General features: G+C 43.3%; 1 protein-coding gene across 2 annotated transcripts in view; it reads right to left on the bottom strand.

Moving 5' to 3' along the window:
• The window catches only part of EYA2 (EYA transcriptional coactivator and phosphatase 2), a 294,449-nt gene extending 276,333 nt beyond the window's left edge, over window positions 1–18,116 (bottom strand). The window contains exon 1 of one of the 2 annotated variants that reach the window (XM_003316981.5): window positions 17,961–18,116. The gene's annotated coding sequence lies outside the window, so the exon portion shown is untranslated. The remainder of the gene's footprint in view (window positions 1–17,960) is intronic. The other variant, XM_063802586.1, reaches the window with a different exon arrangement.
• Between the last annotated feature and the right edge of the window lie 9,372 nt (window positions 18,117–27,488).

The following is a 27,488-nucleotide window of genomic DNA, read 5'->3' as shown; positions in this document are numbered from 1 at the left end:
GCAGCCAGCCTGTACCAGCCTGCAAGAAACAATTGTTAAATGTGCATGAATGTTGTGAACTCCTTGTTAAAATCACTGTTGGGCTGTAAGTGACCATGGTGGGAGTATTTACAGCACTGTAAGTGGCAGAGGCTACAAATCAGGACCTTTAATTTCCAGAGAACCAGTTTACCAGCATGCCATCACAGTGGCCACCCTATTTAAAATTAAAATTAAAAATTCCTCTTCCCTGTTCTACCTCAATGTTTCCCATCAACCTCCCTCCCCTCTACTTACTTTTTCCCCATAGCAATGCCAAGACTGTCTTACTATTTGCTTTTTTATTGTCTATCTTCTTTCCCCCCTAAACAAAAGCTCCACGAGGGCAAGGACTTGTCAGTTTTGTACATAGCTGCTTGCCAAGTGCCTGGAACAGTGGCTGCCTCATAGAGGTGTTCAATAAATATGTGTTGAATGGATGAATGGCAGCTGTTACAGTTATCATGAGAAACCTTCACATGGATGGTATTTCAGACACTCGACAGGATTTGTAACACTAGGGGAAGGCCATAAAGAAAAAAAAGTCTCACCTCGTACACAGTACTAGCCTAGGGAAAAATGAGATTCCTCCCTGAATATCCATGCCTTTGAGTTTCCATGGTAGACCACGGTTAGCAGTTGCGAACATGTAGTAGGCAACATTTTGAAACTCACTAAGCCTCAGCTCACAGAACCAGGGCTGGAGGAGACATAAGAGACATCCAGAGGTCATTTGGTCCTTCTGCTCACTCTCCAACAAGCCCAACCACTGCCCATGCTCCACCTTCTATTTGCAAGATTATTTATTGATACATAACAATTGTATGTATTTATGGGGGGTCCATGTGATATTCTGATACATGCATACAATGTGTGATGATCAAATCAGGGTATTTAGAATATCCGTCACCTCAAACATTTAACATTGCTTTGTGTTGGGAACATTTCAATCTTTTCTTCCAGCTATTTTGATATAGAACATATTGTTGACTACAGTCACCCTACTGTGCTTTTGAACACTAGAACTTTTCTTTCTATGTAGCTGTATGTTTCTACCCATTAGCCAACTTCTCTTCATCACCCCCACCTTTCCAGCCTCTGGGAACCCTCATTCTACTCTTTACCTCCACGAGATCGAGTTTTCCAGTTCCCACACACAAGTGGGAACATGAGATATTTGTGTTTCTGCATCTGGCTTATTTCACTTAACATAATGACCTCCAGTTCCATCCATGCTACTTTCAAACTTTTTGCAAGTAGCATCCACCATGGCCTCACTCAGCTAAGAGTTAAGAAATTCTCCAAAGACTCTTTAAAATAGTTTAACCTCTCATTCAACACTGAATTCCTTCTATAACATCTCAAACAGGCAGTCATAAACAGCCTCAATGGTTGGCAAGTCCACTTAGGACTAAATCAAAAATCAGCCAACTCATAACCTCTACTGCCAATGCTGAGCCTGCCCGGGTGCCATGCAGAAGAACAGCTTTCCTCACTTATGGTAACTCTTTGTACCAACCTGGTGGTGAGCGCCTGGAGCACAGGGACCTATTTACTTCTAGATGGTGCATGATGTCCACATGGACATATTAAATGCCATCCTAGAGTATACAGGGTGGACACACACACACACACACACACACACACACACAAATTATCCAGCTCCAAATCTTAATAGTGCCAAAGTTGAGAAACCCTGTGTTACCTGAAGACAGATGCTTTCTCCTTTTTGTAAATACCAAGGACCACCTTGGTTTACACTTCATTTTCATACTTCTAATGGAGATCTAGATATAGGAAAGATTTCTTTTCTGTCTTAAATCTACTCTAGGAGAGCCAACAGCATGGTCCCAACGGTAAATGGTAACTAACCTGAACCTCGGTGTTGGAGAGACTATAGGGAAAGGTGAGGACTTGGGTGAACTAACTTATCCACCTAAAAGGGACAGACAGTTCCCAGCCCCAGTCAACTGCGGTAATGTGGAAATGTGGGCACAGTGTTGACAGATCTTGTGATGTTTTAATGGGAGCCAGCAATCTACATTTTTGTGTGAAAGATCCAGATCTTCAAAGTTGGCTCCATTCTATTTTTTAAATGATCTGCAGACCAAACAAAACACATCTTGATTGCCAGTGTGCAAGCTCTGTGTGTACCCGATGTTACTGCCATGCCCCTAGATGGAGTATGAGAAAGTTCAATACAGGCAGCAACGGGAGCAAAAGCTCAGAGCAGAAAAAGAAATCCAGGCTGACCATCAGGGGCCTGGGAATGCGTGCATTGCCAGGGTAACCCTTCTACTCCTAGTGATCCTGATTCATCTCTCACTTATCCTCTGAAGCCCAGCGCATGTCCTATGCTTGGCTGGAGTGCCTCAACTTTTGTAACAGAGACCATGAAAAGAGATGATGAGATGGTTTTGATGTGTGTCCACACCCAAGTCTCATGTTGAAATGGAATCTCCAGTATTGTAGGTGGGGTCTGGTAGGAGGTGATTGGATCAAGGGGGATTGGATTTTCCCCTTTGGTGCTGTTCTTGTGACAGAGTTCTCATAAGACCTGGTTGTTTACAACAGTGTGGCACCTCCCGCCTCTTTCTCTCTCTTCCTCTTGCTCCACCATGTAAGTCGTGCCTGCTTCCTCTTCGTCTCCCACCATGATTGTAAGTTTCCTGAGGCCTCCCCAGAAGCTGAGCAGATGCCAGTAACATGCTTCCTGTACAGCCTGTGGAACTGTAAGCCAATTAAAACTCTTTTCTTTGCAAATTACCCAGTCTCAGGTATTTCTTTAGAGCAGTGCAAGAACAGACAAATACAGATGACCCACCCTTAAGATGAACATCCTTACTTGAAATAAGTAAGACAAACACACTAACTTGAAATAAAAGATAATCTTCCAGGCCCATGGGGAAGAGCATGTGGAGGGCAGAATAGTAGCAGGTCTTAAAAATACTGACCTAGTAAGAATGTTTGAGGAGAAAAGTAAAACATGCACACAAAGAGTATAACATGGTGCCTGGAAAAAGCACAAATTTCATAAGCAGCACTGTAGTCCAGGAGGAGAGGGGTGGAGAAGGCATACCTATAGGTACAGTTTTGGGGGATATAAGGAACCAGTCCACCCACACTTCCAGAAAATGCTGCCGATTTCACTTTGGAAATCTACCTTTCTCTCACTCCATCCACAGCTCCACAGGTGGCACAGTACAGAATCCTCTTGAACAGAGAGACCGATTAAGAGATGGGCACATGACCTGCATCTGAGCTCTTGAACCAGCTGTACCTGAAACCAGCCCTCCTCGAACTTTTCATTTCCCAAAGCAATACATTTTCTTTTTTCTTAAACCAACTCAGAAGTAAGTTTTTTTGTCACTTACATCTGGAGCAATCTCCACAGCTAAGGCGACCACTGGCTGGGATTTTGCTTAAGCCCAGCTTTGGGGCTGGGGAGGCCGACGATGATTTCAGTATTGTCAATGTAGGCATCTCAGGTCTTAAAAAGCTCCTGGAGCTTTCCTTACTGCCTCCCACCTGCACCCCCATTGAATTACTCAACTTTCCAATCTCCTCTTGTAAAAGGCTTCAGAACCCACTTTCCCCCTTTTGTCTGTAGCCATTGGAAACTATCACCCCACTCCTTGCAATGGGAACAACACAAGAAGTTCTTTGCCATTCTAAACAGTGGCTGACAACCATTTATGAGACCTGCAAACATTTCACCACTCTTAAATCAACCCCAGATGACATAATAATCATCATCAAGAAACTAATGAAAACCCGAAGGAGGATAGATTTGGACCATCTTGCCTTTCCCCATGATGAGCGGAGATCAGGAAAAACTCCTGAGAAAGACATAATAATGAAGCAAGCTGATTGCTCCTTGGAAGAAGTCTCAGCCTCATCCCCATGAGATTCAAGTCCTACTTTTTCCTGGAAACAATTTTTAGCATCTCTTGGCATCCTTTCTGGTCAGGAATTGGTAAAAAAAAAAAAAAAAAACAACAACAACAACAACAACAACAACAACAAAACAAAACAGTGCAGGAGAGAGGCTTAGTGCCTTTTCACTGAAATTTGATTCCCAGGGTCTGTGTCGATGTTTGGGAGAGGGATCGTACACTATGAGCCTGGAGGTATATTTCTGGTGGTTCCTCATAGTGATTTTAAAAGCGGGACATTTCTCTTAAAAATTCAGATTTTGAAAAATCAGAACACCTAGCAACACGGAGACCATTCCTGAATGGCACCGGGTGGAGTCCTGCTATTAGCATACCTACTCCACTAATTCTTACCTGTTTGGGTTCTCTGGGTATCTGCGGTTGCAGTCATTGATTTCAGATTTAGGCTCTATGTACTTTGAAAAATCATTTTTAAATTACGATAATTTTGACTCTGGACATGACTGATTGACGCAGAACGGCAGCTGGATTCTCTCAGCAAGGCCCTACCAGAACTGGCCTCATCTTCCCCGCCCTCCTTGTTCACTGGCTGCTCCCAACTCAGGACTTTTGTCCTTGCTACCGCTTCTTTCTAGAATGTTCTCCCACATTCCTTCAGCGCTGCATTCCTCTCGCCTCCCCTGGGCATGTTCTCGTCACCTTCTCTTGACCTTTTTTCTCCATGGACTTATCATTTGATATTCTGCGTACCTTATATACATATATGTTTATTTTCTCTCTCCTACTTAACTGTGGCTCCACAAGGAAGGAGACTGGTCATTTTTGTTCTTGACTGCATTCCCCACGTCCAGAGTAGGGCCTGGCACACAGCAGGTGCTCAATACATATTTTTGAATGAATGAATAAATAAGTGCCGTTTCCATACTGAAGAGGAAATGGAAGCGGGAGGCACAGTGGAGGAGAAAGGTGAACGGAAGACCCAGAAAGTCTGCGCACCTTGCCACTGAGAACCAGGTAGTTGCTTCTAGAGAAAAACACATTTTCCCCAATGTAAAGAAGGGAACAAGAAATAAAATGAAAACCATGAAACTAGAGCCTAGAGCTGATGTCAGAGTTTGCATAGACAGTCGCTCCAGGCACACTTGTTTGTTGTTTGTTTGTTTGTTTTCAGATGGAGTCTCCCTCTGTCACCCAGGCTGGCAGTGGCACCATCTCGGCTCACTGCAACCTCCACCTCCTGGGCTCAAGCAACTCTCCTGCCTCAGCCTCTCCAGTAGCTGGGACTACAGACGCGGGCCACCACACCTGGCTAATTGTTTTATTTTTAGTAGACATGGGATTTCACCATGTTGGCCAGGCTGGTCTCGAACTTCTGACTTCAAGCAATCCGCCTGCCTTGGCCTCCCAAAGCGCTGGGGTTACGGGTGTGAGCCACTGCGCCTGGCCTCACGCTTCTTTTTATGTGTTCCTCTCCGCCTCTGACCCATGCTACCCAAGATCCCTCACTCGTCTTGAAACAGGGTCGGGAGTCCCCACTCTGCCACAGACTGGCCATGTGGCCATGGGCAAGACCCTCCCGCAGGCTGCTGCTTCCTCACCTGGACAGATTCTAACATCGATGGCTTGTAGGCTGCCTGTTGAGGACTTAGCTCGGTAACTTCTCATGTGGAGACATGGAAAGCCGGTCTCTTTGGCTCAGTCTTAAGGCATCTGGAAAAACCTGAGCTATTTTCCAGCTTGAACCTCACAGCTCAGGCGGTTTTCCCTTCTTTTTCACTCCAAACTATACCGAACTGCATTTGTGCCCTGTAGGAAGATATGATTTCTAGACTTAATTTTTCTTCCACAGGTAATCAATAGCTTTTAACAATCACTGTGTGTGTCTCGTGGTCTTCAATGCATTTGTTATGCAGAGTCCGTTATTTTCATGTCATCAATGGGGAAACTGAGGCTGAGAGAGGTGAAGGAAGCCCAAGGCTAGTAAGTGGTAGACTGTGGATTTGAACGTGGAGAGACTGGCTTCTGTAGTGTACTGTACCCTAAAGATAATGGAATATGCAAATACATCCTTGTAAGAAACTGAAAAATTATAACTGAGATTTAACATCGCTTTCAGCCCCTTCTCATGCCTGTCCTTAATTAATTCATTGTGCAAGTAAGTGAGGGTCAAAGAGTTTAATTTTTTATGGTGGTTAAAGAATCAGGGAAGTCAGGGGTTATGAAGACAAACTCTAGAACCATACTCCCACATACAAAGCCTGGCTCTACCCCTGCACTTGCTGGGTGACCTTGAACAAGTCACTTGGCCTCTCTGTGTCTTACTTTTCTCACTTAAACTGGGAATAGTAACAGTACTTTCATCGTAGAATTATTGCAAGGAATAAATGAGTTAATGCCTATAATCTTTCGGAACATATCCCGGCATAAAGTTAGCCCTCAGAGATTATTTTTTATCAACATTACAGTCATCCAAAGGTTAGTTATTCTTCTTTCAAAGATACAAGACACAGACTAGATGTGCCTGGACACTGATGTACTCTGACATGACTTTACCAATGTTCCTAAGAGACTGCATTTGTTTCATTTTATTCCCCTGAAAACAGCACAGCATTGCAATTCTGGTTAGTAAAAGGTTCTGGGTATTTGGGTGGAATTTGTCGTAGGCAGCCTGCGGGGATGAGTTTTAAAACTAAAATGTTTTATTTTAAATGAATAGATCACAGGGAAAACTTCATATCATCAGATTCGTGTTTCTGAAACTTTCCTCATGAACTCTGCCATGGCTGTGTGCCACTTTTGCTATCAATTACTTGATGGACTTGGTTTTTAAACCATTTTTGTCTTAAGCAGTAAAAAATTGTAAAACCATTTGTTTCAAATGCTTTTTATATCTTTTCCAAATGCATAATAAGATAGAGACAGAACTCTAAAGAAAAAAAATGTTCATGTACATTTCAAGTTAATGTGCAAAGGGTGTCCACATCATTAAAAAGAAGTCTGCCCTTCAGAGACTAACAGACTCTTCCAGAATGTCTAAAGTCCCCAAACGGTAGCTACCTGAAGAACAGTAAGGAATGTGCCTGGGGCAAGTAACTTTCATTTTCTCCCCTTTCTTTGAGTACTCCTGGGAATGGGTCCAATTCCACAGTACCCTAAGTATTCCACTGTCATTTTATTTAAGTCGTATAACAAATCTCATATAGAAGGTGTCTGCTCCATGGGCTGATGAGGAGATTGGGGCTCAGAGGGCTCTTGTGATCTGCCTGAAGACACACAGCAGGTTGGCGATAGAGGGGACCCCATACCCTCTCCAGGAGCTGCCCAGCCTCAGACAACTCTGTCTCATGGTCCCACACCATAGCCAAGGGCCTGGCCTGGTCTGAGGAGGAAGTCACTTCATTCCGGTTGGCAAGAAATGGCAGGGATTCTTGAAGGAGTTCATCCAGAAAAGGATTTTGCAACCCACTTACGTTACTTTTTCCATGTGCTGTTCAAGAAAAAATCTACTGGTTCTCAATGGAATGTGGGGTAAAAGGCCACAGCAGCTCAGGCTCATTGAGGATGAAGGATGCTATTGAAATGTAAGAATAGATCATAAATAACTGGTTGGTCAGGGGAGTCTCTCCAGTCCACCATGATTGTTTGTGACCTTGTTCCAGGAGGGCTGTGGGTCATGTGGTACAACAGGCCCATGCTTTGGGTCACACAGACCTGGAATGGAATGCCGCTGGGCAGTCACTCGATCTGTCCAAGTCTCAGTTTCCATGTTTGTTAAATGGACACATCTATATCATGGATTTTTTTTTTGAGAGGATTAAATGAGCTTTGTGAAAGTGTCTGTCACATAATAACTCCTGTGAGCCATTTTTATGTGTCCTTCTTCCCTCCTCCATTCTCCTCCCTGAATAGACTTTTTTTTATTTGTAACTCTCAGAGGCATACCTGTAGACTTTCATTTTTCAAAGTCCCAGAACTCAGGGCAAGTTTCATTCATTAGGTAACAGCAGAAGATTAAAACATCCATGGGGAGAGCTAACCGTTCAGACTCCCACCACCACTTTATGCAGTAGGAGGAATGTCTCTGTTTTGTGAATAGGGAAACTGAGGCAGAACTAGGACTTGAACCTAGGAATTTGGGCTCCCCATTCTGGATTCCCAGTGATACACTCCGCCATCTGTAAAACCTGGTGAAGACTACAATGTTACAACTTAGATTAGGTTTGCTCGTATAGCATATCAGATCTGGAAGGTTCTGAGTGGGCACCATTCAAAGCCAGGGTTAGGAGGGGCCGTGCGTCTTTGGCAGGATCGAGTAGCAGGAGAAAAATGAGAAATATTTTGTTTTTCTTTTCCAATTCATTAAGGCTTGTTGAGGGGAGCAAGAACCTCATTTTTTTCCTTCCCATTACTTCCCTTTTATTTTAGGGGAAACGTGCATTTCAAAGACTGCTCAATAGCAGCGTTGAAGTCTCAAGTTCAATCACAATGTCCCCATTGTGGCTGGGGGACTCCCTGGCCTTTAAGCTTGGGTTATAAAAATTTGGTCTGAGCCCAAAGTCTGGCTTTAATAGAATATTTTAATTTTGTGTAATGAATATTATTTTAAATCTGTTTGGCAGTTTTAAAATGTGTTCTTTTATTTTCAAATTAAAATTTACTAATGTTCAGTGCTTTCTTGGGGGTGGGAGTACAGCAAGAAATGGGGGTGATAATAATACAAGCTACCATTTATTGAGTGCTTACTATGTGCCAAACACCCTGCTCTGTGCTCGCTGTGCCAGCCACTCTTTTAAGCCTCCCAACCACCCCAGGAACAGTTAACTGCTGTCTCCGATGTCTGGGACGTTGAGAGGGTCAGACCCCTGCTGGAGATGGCAGTCCGTGAGTGATGGACTGACTCAGGCTCAGACCAGATCTGTCTGAGTCCAGGGCCTATGCTATCGACCACTGCCCAACATTCTCTCGATACCTAAAATGACTCAACTGATCAATAGCTTATAGATACCGCACTGATCCAGTGCACTGTTCCCCATAATCTCAATAGCTAGCTCATTGAACATTGAATGGAGGCAGGCAGTGTAGCAAAGCTAAGTGTTTTCCATGTATCGCCTCATTTATATTCTCACAATGGCACTATGAAAAGTTATTTTATTATTGTTGTTACTATTATTATTATCATCCCAAAGAGTCTAAGTAATTTGCTTTGGGTCAAATTCATAAATAATAATAATAACTGTAGCTGACACTGATATAATTCATACCACTTGCCAGCCGTAGTTCCAAACACTTCATGTTTATTAACTCAATCTCCACGACAGCTTTCTGAGGAAGGTGCGTTATTATTCACCCTGCTTTACAGACGAAGAAACTGAGGCACTGAAAAGTCTGGTAACTTACCCCCAAGCTAAACACAGGAGTACGTTAACACTGAGGGGAAGTGTAACCTGAGCAGCCTGGCTCCTGGACTCAAGCTCTTAATCTCGAGGCTGAAAGTCAGTACCCAGGCTGAGGTTCGGGAAGTCTGATTCTCTACATTCCTCCTCATTCTGCACAACGCATCGAGGGAAGCAGAGAGTTGCTGTCGGCTGAGTAAGCCTGGGGCACTGGTAAGTCCTATACGCCTAGTGCGGTTTCAGGTGCAGAAGCCGAGGCACTGCTCTTACTGAACCAGGCATAGCTTCTGTGGGTGAGGGTCTATAGACTGAGGTGTTGCTTCCATTGTGCTACTCAAACATTAGAAAGCTCAAAAAGTCATGTCAACACCCTCTGCACCCTCAGGAAAGAAGAGGCCATGGGATACTGGTGAGAACACATTGGGATCCTCCTACCGGAGATGCTGGATTTGGTCCTTCTCACCTCTGGCTCTCCAGTAAACGGCCCAGAACACAGCTAAATAAGTGTTGTTAAGTAAATGGATGAAGGAATGAAGTCACTTGTAATTTTCCCCTATCACTGTGCAATGTGTCAAGCACATTGGAGGCACTTGATAAATAATAAATCATTGAAATGGTATACGAAATGTCCCAAGTGCATGTTATTTCTGGTCTACAAGGATTGTCTTGTCATATTGCAATAGCTTAGAGGTCAGCAAACTTTTTCTGTAAAGGGCCAGATAGTCTTTGCAGGCCGTATGGTCTTTGTAGTATGGCTGTTCAACTCTGCGGTTATAGGGCAAGAGCAGCTGTAAGCAATGGCTTAGGCCACTAACTGCAGTGATGCTACGACCATTTCCATAGGTCCAGCTTGAAACATTCATTCATTTCTACAAGGGCAGATTCAAAATCTTGTGAGAATCTGCTGGCGTCTCTTACTTTCTCAACCTGATTTTTGTACCTAACCATCGATAAATATCCATAAGGCAATGCAAGTGGAAAATGACTTTAAAATCTAGCTCTCCAGGGCAGACAGATGGAGAAAGGGAAGTTCTTGTTATACCAAGGGAGCAGGCTGGACATCCTAGTGGTTAGGAATCAAAACTGGGTTTAATCCTGGCTCTGGCATAAGCCATGTGATCCTGGACAAGTTACTCTCCAGACTCAGTTTCCACATCTGTAAAATAGAAATAATAATAACAGCACGTTCCATCTACTGCCATTTGGAGACAAAACATATAAAGTATTTCCACAGCACAATGCCTGGGACATAATAAATATTCAATAAATAATAAGTGTTCAATAAAACCTGTGATTCCCAAACAAGTCTTACAACTCTGTGTTTTCTTAAAAACAAAAGAAAATCCCCAAAACTAATTCACTAAAAATAAGCACAAAGGAATGACAGCAAGGCTACAGGAAGACATTTCCAAAATCGGGTTCCTCAAGGTGCCCCGGGGGTCCCAAGGTGTTAGAAAAATTGTCCACTCTAGATCAAACCTCTAGCAATCCCCCAACCTCTCTGTGCTTCCCCCTCAAAAAAAGCCTGATTCTATGTCCTTTTATCAGTTTGTCTTTCTTGTGGGTGCCTGAGCAATGCTGAGACATTTTGAGCGTTTTAGACATTTGCTGAGTTTAAGGCATTCTTTCTCCCCTCCTACCCCTCTTCTCTCCACACCCCAGCCATTAACTCCTCCAGGGAGTATGGTCTATTTAGCAAGAGGAGAGCACTGGACAGCTTGGGCCCATCGCAGACTGGAGGTGAATCATCTTCGGGGCTCCATTCTTTTTCATGTCTGGACGGGGCTAAACCTCTGTTGACAACACAGGCACAAGTCACAACTTGTTATACCACGTGACACCTTCCGAGCAGTGGAGGCTTCCCTCTACTCTAGGAGTCACACAAAAGGCCAGAGGTGCACGATTCTCCTCGGGGCTCCTTCCTCTCCGCTCCCTTCCCAACCAAGAAGGACACACAGAACTTTGCTGGAGAGATCAATGTTTCTAGAACACCCTGAAACAAAAGTCCTGATATGTGCAAATAATACACACCCACAAAAGAAAATAACCTCTTTGCGCCGACACCCTGCCTCTCCCAAGAGGACGTTTTCTCCCTACTTGGAATTTCCATCAGCACCTGGGTTGGTACCAAACTCAGGACGTGGTGGACACGCTCTCTGATTCTGTATTTCAGGAAGCTGCCAATCAATAGAGATTTAAAGGTGTGTACTTATACCTTGCATCTTAAATGCTAGAAAACATAGTGGGAACAAAAAATTGTTTTGGAAACCATGAATACCTTAACCACAAAGTGACTATAGGAAGGGAATGGGAGGTGAAGAAACTGACCAGAAGGAACATTTTCATTTCATTTTATTTTCAGCTTCTGACTTCCGCATATCCGAATACCAGGTAGGAAACATCTGCTTTGGAGTAAGAGAAGGCCCCAGTACCTGCTTTTTCTCCGGAACCGTGAGAGGGAGCCATGGGGAGGAGACCAGAATTTCAGCCTTCCTATCTCCCTTTACCACAAAGATGCCTTGAGGACCCAAGTCAAATTGAGATCTTTCAACCACGGGCTCAGAAACCCGCTTTCTGCGTCCACTTCAACCAAACACGTCTAACAGGCAGGAATTTAGAGTTGGCCAAGGTAACGAGAACTAGTGGTTTTCACCCTGTTTGGTGACCTTCATAGGGCTTATTTATGCACTTCAAGCGCATGACCTAATACACGTTGGTTTGGCTTCTCTTCTCATAATAGCAGCCTGTAAAAAGCTTTTGAGAATTCCCCGTGTTTTCTCATTTTGGGTCAAGAAAATAAAATCGATATCTAAGTAACCTTAAAAAAATGGCCTGCACAATCTAAAAATTTGGAATGTTTCCACTAGGACTAAGGATATCTCTGAAAGCCTCAAAGATCATCAAAATGAAGTCCAACATTTGCTGTTTTTAAGGTGAGATATTTGGTAACGGAGTATGAGAGAACTGGCTAAGGGGGCTTTTTGACATAAGTCAAACAATGACATTTAAAACTCACGTAAAAGCAATTACTGTGTGGAATTTTTCTGTGTTTTTCTCATTTCTTAAACAGAAGTGTATATATTTTCAGCATAGCTTCTTGCTGTAATTTTCTTTCTTGACAAACCCACATCTTACCATGAAACCCAAAGTATGCATGCTGCAGAAACAATAATGGTTGAAACAGACCCGGCTGTCTCTGGCATGATTTTTCTTTACAAAATTAAAATGTCTTTTGGCTAATACATGTGTATTTCAGTTATGAAAGGCCATTCTTGGGAGATGAATAGAAAAGAAAGGGGAACTGACAGATTTAGCTGACGCGAGACAAAAGTAAGTTGCCATATACAGTAGTCAAACCCTCCAGTTCCTCGTTCTTTGGGGAAAAATATGTTGATTTTATCATTTTTCCTTTAGTTACATTAGCAGAGAGTTGACAATTCTCCTCTGAATGACTGCAAGTAGATACGTTCGTATCTATTACATCTGGGAACACAGACTTTTAAAAAATGTAACTTTACTAGATACTCAAAAGGAAAAAAGAAGAAAGTGCAATGCCATTGAAATTACACACATTTTCATGTTACTGACACAACACTATTGATACCAAATGACAAAAGAGTTTCTAACCTCTATTACATACTTTGTTCATTTTTAAAGATGTTTAAATTGGCATTGCCGCACATCTAAGTTCCTGTTTTAGATTTCTGCATATATCTGAAGGCAGAGGCAGACTTTTCAAAAATGCACGAGCAGGCACAACTGTGTTCTGACTACTATCATCCAAAGGCGATGACAGCGCTGACGAAGCCCCTGGATCCTGCCAAATTCTGTCCCAAAGACGAGTCTCTCAGCCCCCACCGACCCGCAGCCTGCTGGTTCCAGATTCAGGCAACCAGTGGCCTCCCTTAACGTTCAAAGAGGCAAAGATAAATCATTCCAGCTACCTGACTCTCGGCACCACCTGTTCCAAATTATTCTTTGCTCTCCAAATGTTTAAAATCTAACCCCGAAACAACACCCACCCATAGCGATCCAGCACCTTCCGGTAAACTTGACTTGGGCTGCGCCTACCGTAATGTTTTAGGGCCTCTCCACTGCCGGTAAATTTATTGACTCTTTTTAGGACCTGAAATGCGTAGTGTTAGTATCGAAGGAATAAATCAAATTAGCCCTTAAATAAACCGTCATTTTCCTTTACAGAACCATACCCAACCGGCTAAGGGTCATGGCTCACAGAGGTTTGTATTTGTGTTTCTAAATATTTAATATGATTTTGTTTCCCCATTTCAAACGACAGTGGCAAAAAACGTCAGGGCAGGTTCAGAAAATAACTGTGTTCTGTGCATTTAAAACCATCCAAATTCAGCATCTTCCTCCAAAGGAAATGATAGCAGAAATGTTTTGAGCCAAAGCTTGTATTGCACATGGATAAGGCATATTTTGCAGAGAAGCAAAAGCCTAGATTTCATTTTCACTCAGTCTGGCCCTGTGTCGGTCATTTGACCTGCGACTCAGTTTCCTTGTTAACAAAGTTGAAATAATGATAATAATACTCAAGGGGTTGCGGCAAGAATCCACTTTAAAAAGACACGTGAAGAGCTGACTGCAGGCCTGGTATACCAGTTCTCAATAAACAGCAGCTATTTTCGTCATTACTATTAAACAGAAGGGTATAATTTGCAAGTCAGAGAAATGACAAAGGAACTCAATAGGATGAAAATGAACAAAAAGAAATATGCACTAAAAATGAACGTATAAGCCTGTGGCTTCCTTCATGCCTTTTCCTCTAAATACACCTGGCAGGTACCTTAAAACTGATTTTAAATCACACGCCGTAAAGAACAAGGTCCTGCCCCTCTGATTCATTTACAATAACACAAGTGGGTCTGCAGCCTCAGTTACTGTCACTTCAAGTATTTACCACCTGACGGAGGGGGTGTTTATCCTCCTCCGACTAGAAAAGGGTGTTAGTCAAACACCATTAGGCCAGTTACGATCTCCAAACAGTGAAAACGAAGCATTGTCTCCAGCGAATTCTCTGCTAATTGTTTTCTTACCAGAATCTTCTTTTTGTTTTGTATGTTTAGGACTGTTTGAACTGCCACAAATGATAGTGGGGAGAAGTGGGCCATTCAGGAAGCTGTTATGATATTGGGGGATGGAGATCAGGGAAGAGGGTTGGGAGTGAGTGAAGAATTGTGGTGTGTGTGTGTGTGTGTGTGTGTGTGTGTTTTCTGTCAACAGGCTGTGTTTTCTTAACTCTGGGATTAATTCTTTGTAAAGAGATTCCTTTTGAGCACAGTCTACCAGCTCCTTTTTCAGAACAGTTAGCTAAAAAAAAAAAAAACCAAAAACAACCAAAAAAAAAAAAAAAAAACCAACAACACAAAAACCCAAAAAACCCGGTTCCTTCCACCAACAAAACCCAGTCTTAGTAACAGTCAGAAAGTCCAGCCTTTGGAGGTAACAGACTAACCAACTCCTTCACCCTCACAAACCTCACAGATAAGGGGAACCACATCATTAGGCGAATTCTCCCTTTATCAAAAGTCTCTGGGGGAGCAGGTTCTCCTCTCTCCCAAGGAATTTATGTCAGGCCAGGCAGTCTTTCTTTTCATCTTGTGCCCAGGTGGGAAGCAGTTAAGTTTTTTACCCTGCCCCGCACGTGACACCAATCCTTCTCCCCAAGCCTTTGCACACACACACACAGCATACACCTAAGACCTGAAGACACTGCCTAATACTTATAATTTATTCTCCCCCAAGCATCTTTGTATGAAGGAGGCCTGCCCAGCAAAGACAAAACTCTACCCCAGTCGCAACTTCCACTCCTCCACACTGAGATGATGTGCGTGGATATTTAGGAAAGGCATGTGTCTAAAGAAGGCACCTCCACTCCCTTCATTTTCTCCTGACAGCCACAGGCTCTCTTCTCTCTCTGCCCAGAAAGGCATCTGTCATAAGCGGCTGGGAACCTCACTTATTCACCATTACGGACTGCGATTTTATTATACAAGGAGTTTACTGCTGGCCTAATTAGTTTCAAACTGGGCATTCCAGCTGAGGACACCTAAAAAACATCTGGTGGAAGGAGAGAGAATGAGTCCTCGCTCTGAGCTGGTTACGGTTGGATTTCTGCATAACTCTGCTCTCTTGCGCCCAATGCAAGTTGTCTTTGGAAAAGTAACTGAAAAAATAAGGAAACGGTTTCTTCTTTGTGGGAAAGGAGTCATCTTGTCACGGAGGATCCAACAACGTCTTAAAGTGGACGTGCTTGGACTGTGTATATTTTTTCACAAACGGCTGGGGTCTCCATAGCTTGCTCACCCTAATTCAAAATGTACTTAGCTACACCACAGAGCCTTTTTGCTGAGGGCTTTTCCATTCTCCCAACAGCAGCTAGCATTTTATCAATTTATCCATCTGGAACAAGGTTTGCAATCTCTTACACGCAATTTAAAGCAGAAGTAATACCACATATTTGAAACAGCGTGTCTTGGGCGTTTTTGCCAAATGGTAATCCTATAACAAGTCAACAAATCATACCTCTTTATGATGTGTTTAATGCAACACAAAAGACATGAAAAGAAGATTCTAAAACTTACGCGATGAAAACTTTAAAAAAAAATCCTAAAGTATTGAGATACACATCTTTTTATTTTATATTTCCTTTAGTTTTTCTGATATTGGGGAACTGATTTGTGTGTTTATAGAGTATTCTCATACACATGGTCACAACACCAGGTGAGCTATTTTAAGACAGAAAAGAAAAATGCCAATTCCTTTCAGATAAAATAGTGAATGATATTGTGAAGCTGAAGTTACAAGAGAATGGGGACATATAAACTGCTTTAAAGTAAAAAAAAGTTCAGGCTCTTCTGGATCTAACCACATTGGTCTTTTCACAATGGCAAAAGTTAAGAGTTTGCTACGAAGGCAAGGAGATTTTTTTAAATACCAACACAATTTAATGCTTAGTCAAAAGCAAGATTCAAACCACTATCATTTGTTATTTGTTATATAAATTATAGAAGAACTTACCCAAGTGTGAGAGTGTCTAAATGCAAAGATATGTAAAGGATGAAGGGGCTTAAGGGGATGAAGAAAGACAAGTGGAAAAAATGAACATTTATTTATCGAGTAAAATTGTGAAAGATTCTTTCACAAAGATTATTTTGAAAAAGAGGTTCTCTCCTCCCACTTTCTTTGTGTACCTCTTTTTTTTTTTTTTTTTTTGTAAGCAGGATGGTTACATGTGTATGTTAGTTGCTAACAAATGGGTCATAGTCTGGTAAGGTGCTTACTAGTTCTGTATCTATTATGGTCACAGACATTTCACTCAATCAAGAAACGGCTCATGAAATTAATAAATTCGGTTTGAAATACAATTGTCCACTGGTTATAATTTCCTTTGTAAGGGATCTCCCTAACTCAAACATAATTCAGTGCTCAAATTCTTACATGATGTTTGTAAATCATCCTCCTGCCCCTCCGCCCTCGCTAACAGCTAGACTCCAATGTTCACCTCTTCCACTGCACCTCGTAATTAAAAGGTACCTCTTACCGGGGTGATTTATACCTCCACGTTATATTTTAAAAAGTAATTAAAGATTACATAGCATTTCGGGGAAGGGGAAAGAAAAGAAAAGGGTATCCATAAAAACGCAGCATCGGTCTTGCTTTTTAAAAAGAATTCAGACCGCGGCAGGGTGCACGCTGTCAACTCTCAGCCTCGGCTTCGGGGAAGCAGGAACCTCGCACTGCAAAAGGCGCTTCCAGTTCAACAGCTGAGAAAAGCGCACTGAGGATTTTGCGATAGGAGTACGTTCACCAGTCACGCTTTCCTAGTATTCCTTGAGCTTATAAACTATTTATTGCTGGGGGGGGGAGGGAGGCAGGAATATATTGAAGGAGCCTGGACCAGCACGGCCGTTTAACCTCCAGACTTCATGACTGAAAAACAATTCCATTTCCCACTTTCTCCCACTACAACGAAATCCTTGCCGCCTTCTAAACACCCTTCGGATGTAAACTTTTCTAAGTTTCAACTCTACCCGCAGCAGGCGCCAGGATTCCCTGCCCCGGTTCAAAGCCCCAGACCTGAACCAGAGCGGGCCGAGCGCAAACGGACTTTTGAAAAGAAATATATCAATAGCTAGAAGGCAAAGGCTCAGCGGGCCGTTCCAGCCCCATGCCGGGATTCCAGCGGTTGGCTCTGCTTCTTGGTTATCCCATAAACACTACCTGAGGGCTTGAGTTTGCGGACTGGGGGAGCGCCCCTTACCGCGAACCGCCGGGACCATAATCGAACAAAACGCCAAGGACCCAGCCGCGTCTACACCGCCTGCGCGCCATGCACTTGTCCCGCGCGCGGGAGAGCAAACTTCAGGGTCGTTGCCCCAAAGCGCATGGGGAAACTGGGGCCCCGAGCCTGGGAGAGCCTTTCCCGAGGGGCTCTGCTGCTGTCCCCTCTGCCCTTGTGCCTTCCTGGCCCTGGGAGGCCCGTGCGCCCCAGAACGTCCCGACAGCTGCGGAGGCCCCGCTTGGCGAGTGCCGGAAAGAGGCGCAGGGCGAGGGGGTCCCGGTGAACAACTCCCCCCGCCCGGCGAATCCCGGCGGGCGGCCTGGGGTGGGCGCCGCGGGCGGTACTCACCGCGCGCAGTGGAGAGGGCGCCCCGACGCGGTGCGGGCGGGCGGGCCGGTGCGGGTCCGACGAGGCCGGGCTGACTGCGGCGGGCACGTTGCTGTCTCTGCCGTTGCCGCTGCCTCCGCCTCCTGGGCTGCCGCGGCCGCTGCCTGCGCGGGGAGGACCGGCCCCTTCTCCTCCCTGGGCCGGGCCCTCCCTCTGCCCCCGCCCGGGTCCCCGCGCCGCTGCGTGGGCGCGTGGGGGCGCCGAGGCGCGACGCTGGGCTACGCGGGCGCACACACCCGGCGGCTGGACGCAGGGCGCGGGGCTCTGGTCCAGCAGCTGCCGCCGCGCCGCTTCCTGAGCCTGCAGCCGAGCAGAGCGCGCTCACTCTCGCCGGTCCTGGAGGCCAGGGCCCAGCCTCCTCCCCACCCACCGACACCCCGCACCTCCTCCCTCCCCGGGGCAGCACATCCTCCCTGCAACCCGGGCATGACCCCTGTGAAAGGAGCGACGGCTCGGAGAGGACCTCAATAGTGACACTAACATTCGTTCACTCAACCACCCATTCATTCATTCAAAATATATTGAGCATCTACTGTGCCAGGTACCACTCCTGAGAGACTCAGCTAGAACAAGACAGACTAGTTTTCTGCCCTCCCGGAACTTGCATTCACATGGAGAGGCAAACCATAAACAAATAACCAAGTAAAGAAGCAAGACAGTTTCAGAAAGTTAGAGTTACAGGGAGAAAAATAATATATGTATCTGCTGTTGGGGAGTGGAGGAGAGGCGGTAATTTTAGCTAGAGCAGTCAGGGAAGACCTCTCTGAGGAGGTGACATCTGAATTATGAGGAAGTGCCATTGGTGTGGTATTTAGGTGAGAACGGTTCAGGGGTCTCCCCTATGTTTCACCCATTTTACAGCTAAGGAAACTGAGGTCTCAAGAGCTTAACTGGTTTAGTGAAAGTGAGAGGTATAGCCTCCTCCACCTACATGCCCAAATCAAGGCACCCCACTTACTCCATCCTCTCATAGCCACCCCCTTTTTAGTCTCCCTGGCAATGAACTGTGTTAATTGGAGTCTATGCAGCCTTTCCTAGCCCGTCACCCACTCTCTAATGTCTATGAATTCCACCGTGGGACACCCAGGATGCTTCAATCCAAAAGCAATATCAACCACTGTCATTTCTTAAGTGCAGTAAAAGACAGGGCACCCAGGTGAATTTGAATTTCAGAGAAACGAGGAATCAGTTGCAGTATATGTCTTATGCGATTGGTTGTACGTACTTATATTTAAAAAGTATTTCTTTTGTCTCCGAAATTCCAATGTAACCGGGGGTCCTATATTTTTATTTGCAACCTTAAGCTCATCCAATGCCCAACTCTTCCTTATCTCATGTAATCCCCAAGAGAGACCCCAAGGTAGCTGCTGTCAGCACACTCATTTCACAAATGAGCAGGTCCAAGCTCAAAGAAGGCAGAAAGTGGCTGAGCCAGGAATGAAATTCAGGCCTGGCTGACTCCAAAGCCCTTGCTCTTGAGCTGTAACAGTCTTCAATTCCAGTTGTAAGTTTACAGGAGCTGATGAAGGTTAAGTTCTTGGGCCCCTGACTTGCTTGGACCCCTTTCTAAGGGAACTTAGAAAAGTGTTCAGATGGTGGCTTGTTGATGTAAAGTTTACAAAAGTCCTTTGCTTTGGACATTTGGCTGCAGGCAGTAGACACCGCTGTCTTTCCACTCCGATTCCCCACCCCCAACTTGCCCTTGAGTAGGGTGGTGTCGGGTGGCTGCTGGCATTTTGGAGGAAAGTTGAGTTGGGAATTTTGTGATGTTTGTGGTAATTTTCAGCTTCTTAAAATTTGAATTTGTTGTGATTTCTTTTCTTAACTTAAAGAAATAATCATTTTCTTATCTAATCTTGGACTCATAATTTTGTACTCTTTTTCTTGAATAGGGGCTGCAAATTATACATGTATCAGGCCTCACCATTCCCGGACCCACCTCTGGTCATAGCTTAGTCCGCTTTCTACTCCCCAAACTTCAGACAGAAGCAAATGTATTCAGTAAACATGGTTGTTCTCTTCTTTGGGCCTGCCGCGGTAGGCTTGGAGATGGCTCTGCTTCTGGCTTCTAGAGGCAGAATGTACATATGTACTTGGCCTTGATTTTCTCATCACTAAAGTGAAAATAACAGTACTCATCTTATACTATTATTGTGAAAATTCACGGAGCTCATGCTCATAAAACACTTTCTACTATGACTGCAGCTGGCACTAGCAATTGCTCAACAAATATTATTACTGTATACACAGCTTCACTTCCCATAGTATCTTTGCTAAGTGCTCCAAGTCATTATAAATTGAGCGTCTTAATGACCTTCAGAGGTGTTTAATTTGTCTTGGCCTGTGGACCTTCATTTTTTTTTCCTAAAGGAATAGACTGGAATAGGAAATATCAAGTGAATTGTATGCAGTAAGAATATATATACATACCTATACATATATAGTTACATATATACATATGATCCCCTATATATAGTTAAATGTATACATATGGTCCCCAATTTATGATGGTTTCACTTAATGATTTTTTTGACTTTATGACGATGTGAAAGTGATGTGTATTCGGTAGAAACCACAATTGAGATACCCATACAACCATTCTATTTTTCACTTTCAGCAAAATATTTGATAAATTTCATGAGATATTCAAAACTGTATTATAAAATAGGCTTTGTATGAGATGATTTTGCCCAACTGCGAGGTAATGCAAGTGTTCTGAGTGCATTTAAGGTAGGTTAGGCTGAGCTATGATGTTCAGTAGGTTAGGCATATTAAATGCATTTTGAACTTAGGATATTTTCAATTTACAATGGAGAGATATATATGTATATATGTATACCTATATCATATATACGTATACATATATACATATATATACACATGTATCTGTATCTATATCTATATCCATATCTATATCTATATCTTTGGTCAGGATGTGAAATGTTTCTTCCTGTGGCTCATGGGGAAAAATCTTGAACACTTGTTAACCAAAGGTACCCTATAGAATGCAAAGGGTTAATCTATTTCCTTCATACCATTTTATTCCTTCCCCAGAATCTGGCCCATTATTTCATAAATTACAGACACACCCCAACGCCCCTGAGAGATAAGCAGGAGGCAGGTGCTTATTAATTTTATTTTTCCTTCTCTTAGCGCTGTGATTCTCAACTCTGGGTGCACAGAATCTCCAGGGAGAGCTTTTAAAAATCTCCATGCTGAGGCCCCATCCTAGACCAATTAAACCAGACTCTGGGGTGGAACTGTGGCATCTGCCTTTTTTTTTTTTTTTTTTTTTTGAGAAGGAGCCTTACTCTGTCGCCCAGGCTGGAGTGCAATGGTGTGATCTTGGCTCACTGCAACCTTCGCCTCCTGGATTCAAGCAATTCTCCTGCCTCAGCCTCCCAAGTAGCTGGGATTACAGGCATGCGCCACCACGCCCAGCTAAGTTTTGTATTTTTAGTGGAGATAAGGTTTCTTCATGTTGGCCAGGCTGCTCTTGAACTCCTGACCTCAGGTGACCCACCCATCTTGGCCTCCCAAAGTGCTAGGATTACAGGTGTGAGCCACTGTGCTTGGCCGGCATCATCCTTTTTTAAAGCTCCCTAGGTGATTCCAATATACAGCAGAGGAAGAGAATCCCTATCTTTGGGAGAGTGAGACCTTGACCACAGAGTCACAGCAGATGAGCAGAAGCTGATAGGACTTAAGCCCCCAATGCTTATTCAAGACCCTGAAAATTCAGCCACCTTCCTATGTAGAAGCACCCCCTTTCTATCTCTTTCTTCCCTTGCTATCTCTTTGTTAAGTATTTGTCCTCATTTGATAACAACCAGCAAAATAATCCCAAACAAAATTTGAAAGTGCTAAGCCATACAGCAGATTCTTTGTGGTGTAGTCCACAGTCATGCCTACCTTGGAGTAAAACACATTTCCCCCCCTCCAGTCTTCCAAGTAAATGCCCTCTAAAGCCAGAAAAACACATTAATTTTGAAAACTATGAACCTCACAATATATCCAATGTATGTATATTCATTGTAGGATATGTATATACATATCCTACAAACACACATATGAATTCTACGTGACAAATCATGCCTTTTTTCTAAACATATTCCTTTCCCACCTGCAAAGGTCACCTCTACAGAAAAAGCATTCAATTTTTTAAAATACATTCACTTAAACCTTGGCTCTTTCCAAAAAGGATTTGGGGCAACATATAAAACCATATATATGGCAGCAGAATAAAGAAAACAAGAAAAGCAGACAACAGGGAAACAGGAAAGAAAACAAAAGAAAGTCAAGGTAAGGTTTGCACACAAAATGTGAGCTAGAAGGTCCTGGACACTTGTCAGTGGAGAACTGAGAATTAGATGCTGAGCTTCCAGGCAGCCACTGCAAGGACAGAAATGTGATCAATTACATCAGTGGCTTTCAAACTTTCCTTTGTTTAAAATCTAGTATGTATAGAAGTTCAGTATGGAAAAAGGAGGTGAAGGATCCCAGCCACAGCCTTATGCCTCACCCCTTTCTCCTGTAGGTATGTGTAAAGGTCTTGAAGGAACCCCCAAAGCTCTGAAGAGTCAAGGTTAAGAATCATGGATTTCAAAGTGCTCCATAGTGTTCATGATTCTTTTTTTTTTTTTTTTCTGAGGCAGAGTTTCACTCTCGTTGCCCAGGCTAGAGTGCAGTGATGCAATCTCGGCTCACTGCAACCTCTGCCTCCTGGGATCAAGCGATTCTCCTGCCTCAGCCTCCTGAGTACCTGGGATTACAGGCATGCACCACCATGCCCAGTTAATTTTTGTATTTTTAGTAGAGGCGGGGTTTCTCCATGTTGGTCAGGCTGGTCTCGAACTCCCAACCTCAGGTGATCCGCCTGCCTCGGCCTCCCAAAGTGCTGGGATTACAGGCGTGAGCCACTGTGCCCAGCCAGTGTTCATGATTCTTAATTCCTCTATGAGAAAGAAACCAAATGACTTGGGCAAATCAGAGTTTTGCCTGATATTGATACAGGTGAGAAATTTTCTCAAGAGTCTTTACAAAAAAGGCAGTTTATGATACAGTATGTATGTGGGGATGGGCAGGGGCTTTTTGCAAACATTAAAAAAAAAAGAGAGAGAGAGACAGAGAGAGAGAAATCTCACGTCCTTCCTAACCCAAGCAGACAAATACAGGGATGTTTCAAGTGTCTCTTCAGTAAGTAGTTTTCCAATAAAATGACTTTGTTTTTAATACTCAAACTTCATAGAAGGCACATTTCTCACAATTATCAGATGAATATTTACAAAGAAAAACTGATATTTGTATCCCCCAAATTAGAGTCAGCATCTCCATCAAAACACCATGCAGGAAAAGCAGCATGTCAACTACCACTGAGAGAACATCAGAATCACATTTAGAAAAGTACACTAAGAAGCAATGAAAGGGACATGCAATCAGACGTGGCTGTGTTGCCACAGACAAACCAATTATTTGTTGAAAACTTTCCTGATGATTTGGTGATCAGGAAGCTATGTTTGAAACATTTCACTGCTTTGATACTTACTGGTAGACATGTGCTGTGGTTTGAATGTGTCCCCTCCAAAATTCAGGAGTTGAAACTTAATGGCCAATGTGATGGAATTAAGAAGTGAGTCCTGGCTGGGCGAGGTGGTTCACGCCTGTAATCTCAGCACTTTGGGAGGCTGAGGTGGGCGCATCACGAGGTCAGGAGATTGAGACCATCCTGGCTAATACGGTGAAACCCCATCTCTACTAAAAAATAAAAAAAATTAGCCAGGTGTGGTGGCGGGCGCCAGTAGTCCCAGCTACTCTGGAGGCTGAGGCAGGAGAATGGGGTGAACCTGGGAGGCGGAGCTTGCAGAGAGCCGAGATTGTGCCACTGCACTCCAGCCTGGGTGACAGAGCAAGACTCCGTCTCAAAAAAAAAAAAAAAGAAAAGAAAAAAAGTGAGTCCTTGAAGAGGTGATTAGGTCATGAGGGTTCCTCCCTTGTGAGTGAGATTCAGGTCCTTCTTAAATAGAGGCTTGCTTCAACTTCTCCTTTGGAGGACACACCAACAAGGCGCCATGTTGCAAGCAAACAGCAGCTCTCACCAGACTACCAAACCTGCCAGCACCTTGATCTTGAACTTTTCATCCTCCAGAACCATAAGAAATAAGTTTCTGTTCTTTATAAAATACCAGAATCTCAGGTATTTTGTTATGGCAGAGCAAACAGACTAAGACAGCATTTTAAGTGCTTAGCTCTATTTTAAGAGAGTGAGCTGAGATCTTGCCACTGCACTCCAGCCTGGGCAACAGAGTGAGACTCTGTCTCAAAAAAACAAACAAACAAACAAACAAACAAAAGATAAATTAGACTTCATCAAAGTTAAAAACTTTTTTGCTGCAGAGAACATTATCAAGAAAGTGGGCCAGCACTTGGGGAGGCCAAGGCGGGAGGATCTCTTGAGCCCAGGATCTTGAAGAAGTGATTAGGCCGTGAGGATTGGGGTGTTGGAGGCTTGGGTTGACCTGTCATGCATTATAATGTTTCCCATTTAAAACAATGGGAAATCAACTCTTGGGTGCATTTTCTGGCAGAGCATCAGAATTTCAGGATCACCAATAATCGGTGGGAGAGGTTTATTCACTCATGTGAAGAGGGACCTTTGAGACACCCAGGCATGCTGCTCCTTCTGCCTGCACTACCCCTTCCTGACATAGTCCTATGGTTTTCACCCTCACTCCATTCAGGTCTCTGCTCAAATGCCTCTACCCCAGAGAGACCCTGACCACCCTGTTAAAAACAGCATTCTCCTCTAACTGTTCTTCCTCTGTGACCTCCTCACCCAGCTCCACGCAGGCCCTCTCAGCTAAGCACAAGAATCTCTACACCTCCTGGCCATTTCCTTCCAAGATCTGTCACTTTTTGCATTCTCTTTTCCCAGGAGAGTAAAAACAAATAGAATGAAGCCAGAAGGCTTTTTAATACATTTGTCTTGTCTTTTTGCTGGCTTTTAGCTGGATATAATGTCTTGGATGGTGAATGGAGTCAACTGATCTCAGCGTGCGTCGGTGGAATTATCTCGGAAGCAAGGACTGAGAGACATCAGAGATCCCCAGAACCCAAACAGATATTGTTCTAAATTCTAGAAGATTTTGTGGTCCTGAAGACGTAAGGAGTACCTGAAGAGACTATAGGAGTCCCTCAAGGTCAGAGGTCTAGAGACCTTTTGAGAGTGGGACACTTTTGAGAGCGAAAGGAGCATTAATAACAAAGCATAAACTAAGATTGTCCCCAGCAAACTGGGACAGATGGTCTCTCTGCCTGGAACCACCTTTGCAAAATTATGACTGAGACAGTGAAAGAGATCCAACTTAACCATCTTGCTTCTAACCTCCAATTCTGTTATAAGGAATCTCTGTTATAAGGAATCTATCCTTGTAACAGAATCTATAACAGATATAAGAAAATGTCTCTGATATATGTGGTAGATTTCTGCCAATCTATGGCTTGCCTTTTATTTTCTCAATTTTGTCTTTTGAAGAACGAAAGTTTTAAATTTTGATGTCGTCCAGTTTATCAATATTTTATTTCATGGTTTGTACTTTTTGTGTTCGAAGAAACCTTTGCCTACCCTGAGGTTGCAATGATTTCTTCTGGAAGTTTTATAATTTTTTTTTTTGAGACAGAGTCTGGTTCATTTGCCCAGGCTGGAGTGCAGTGGCGTGATCTTGGCTCACTGCAATCTCTGCCTCCCGGGCTCCCAGGTTCAAGTGATTCTCCTGCCTCAGCCTCCTGAGTAGCTGAGATTACGCCTACATATATTATATACACACATATAAGGAATCTATATTATAAGGAATCTATCCATATAACAGAATCTATAACAGATATATGAAGATGTGTCTGATACATGTGTTGTACATGTTCTGAGTATCAAAGACATGTGATGTATCAGACATATCTTCTGAATCTATAAGGAATCTATAACAGATCTATGAGGAACTTTTACAACTCAACAATTAAGAAGACAATTAACTCAATTTTTAAAATGGGCAAAGATTTCAAACCAGCACTTCAAAAAGATGATATACAAATGGTCAATAGGCACATAAAGAAATGCTCAACATTAATAATCAAGGAAATGCAAATTAAACTCTAATAAAATGCCACCATGTATTCAATATATTGGCTAACAAAAAGATTGACCAGACCAAGTGCTGGCAAGATGTAGAGTAGCTAGAACTCTCATTCATTGCTGGTGGGAATGTCAAATGGTGTAACCACTTTGCAAAACAGTTTGGCAGTTTCTTAAAAAGTTGCACATCCCTCTGTCATCTGACACACCTATTTGACACCCAAGAGGAAGGAAAACACAAATCCGCACAAAGACTTGACTTGTATACGATTGTTAACAGCAAGTTTGTTTGTAACAGCCCAAATCTAAAAACAGCCTAAATGTCCATCAGCAGGTAAATGAATAAACAAATTGTGGTATATCCATGCAATAGATGACTATTAAATTATAAAAAAGAATGAACTATTGATACACATATAACACAGATGGATGTCAAAACCATGATGTTGAGTGAAAAAGGCAGAACCTTCCCTACCAAAAAAGAATCATGATTCCATTTATGTAAAAAAAATTTTTTTTTTTTTTGAGACAAGGTCTCACTCTGTCACCCAGGCTGGAGTGCAGTGGTGTGATCTCAGGATCTGAGCTCACTGCAACCTCTGCCTTTTGGGTTCCAGCAATTCTCCCACCTCAGCCTCCCGAGTAGCAGGGGCTACAGGCTTGTGCCACCACACCCGGCTAATTTTTGTATGTTTTGTAGGGACAGGTTTCACTATGTTGGCCAGGCTGGTCTTGAATTTCTGACATCAGGAGATCTGTTCACCTCAGCCTCCCAAAGTGCTGGGATTACATATGTGAGCCACCATGCCTGGACCATTTATGTAAACTTCTTAAACATGTAAACTAATGTATAGTGACACAAAGCAAATCAATGGTCCCCTGTGGGTGGGAGTGAAGGGAAGAATGGATTACAGAGGGGCACAGAGAAACCGGTGGGGGTGACGGAAAAGTCCAGTGTCTTGATTGTGGTGATGGTTTCATGGTGTATGTGTCAAAAATGGTAAAAAATTTAACACTCTAAGTATTTCCAGTTTATTGTATTTCAATTATATGGTGAATATAAATACGAAAATATTGTGATATGGCCATGTGAGTTTCTTCATTAATGCATTAAATAACAGGATCTAGCAGCAAGCTAATTTTAAAGTTAGTGCTGCCTAGAAAAGGTATTTTGAGATACAACAACTATAATGTGATATAAAAATCACCTGTAATCCCAGCACTTTGAGAGGCCGAGGTGGGTGGATCACCTGAGGTCAGGAGTTGGAGGACAGCCTGGCCAATGTGGCAAAACTCTAGCTCTACAAAAAATACAAAAAAAAAAAAAAAATAGCTGGACATGGTGGCACACACCTGTAATTCCA

The sequence above is a fragment of the Pan troglodytes genome, chromosome 21 (assembly GCF_028858775.2).
Source record: "Pan troglodytes isolate AG18354 chromosome 21, NHGRI_mPanTro3-v2.0_pri, whole genome shotgun sequence".
Lineage (NCBI taxonomy): Eukaryota > Metazoa > Chordata > Mammalia > Primates > Hominidae > Pan > Pan troglodytes.
Note: the sequence above shows the minus strand (reverse complement) of the source record. Positions and strands in the feature narration are given on the sequence as shown.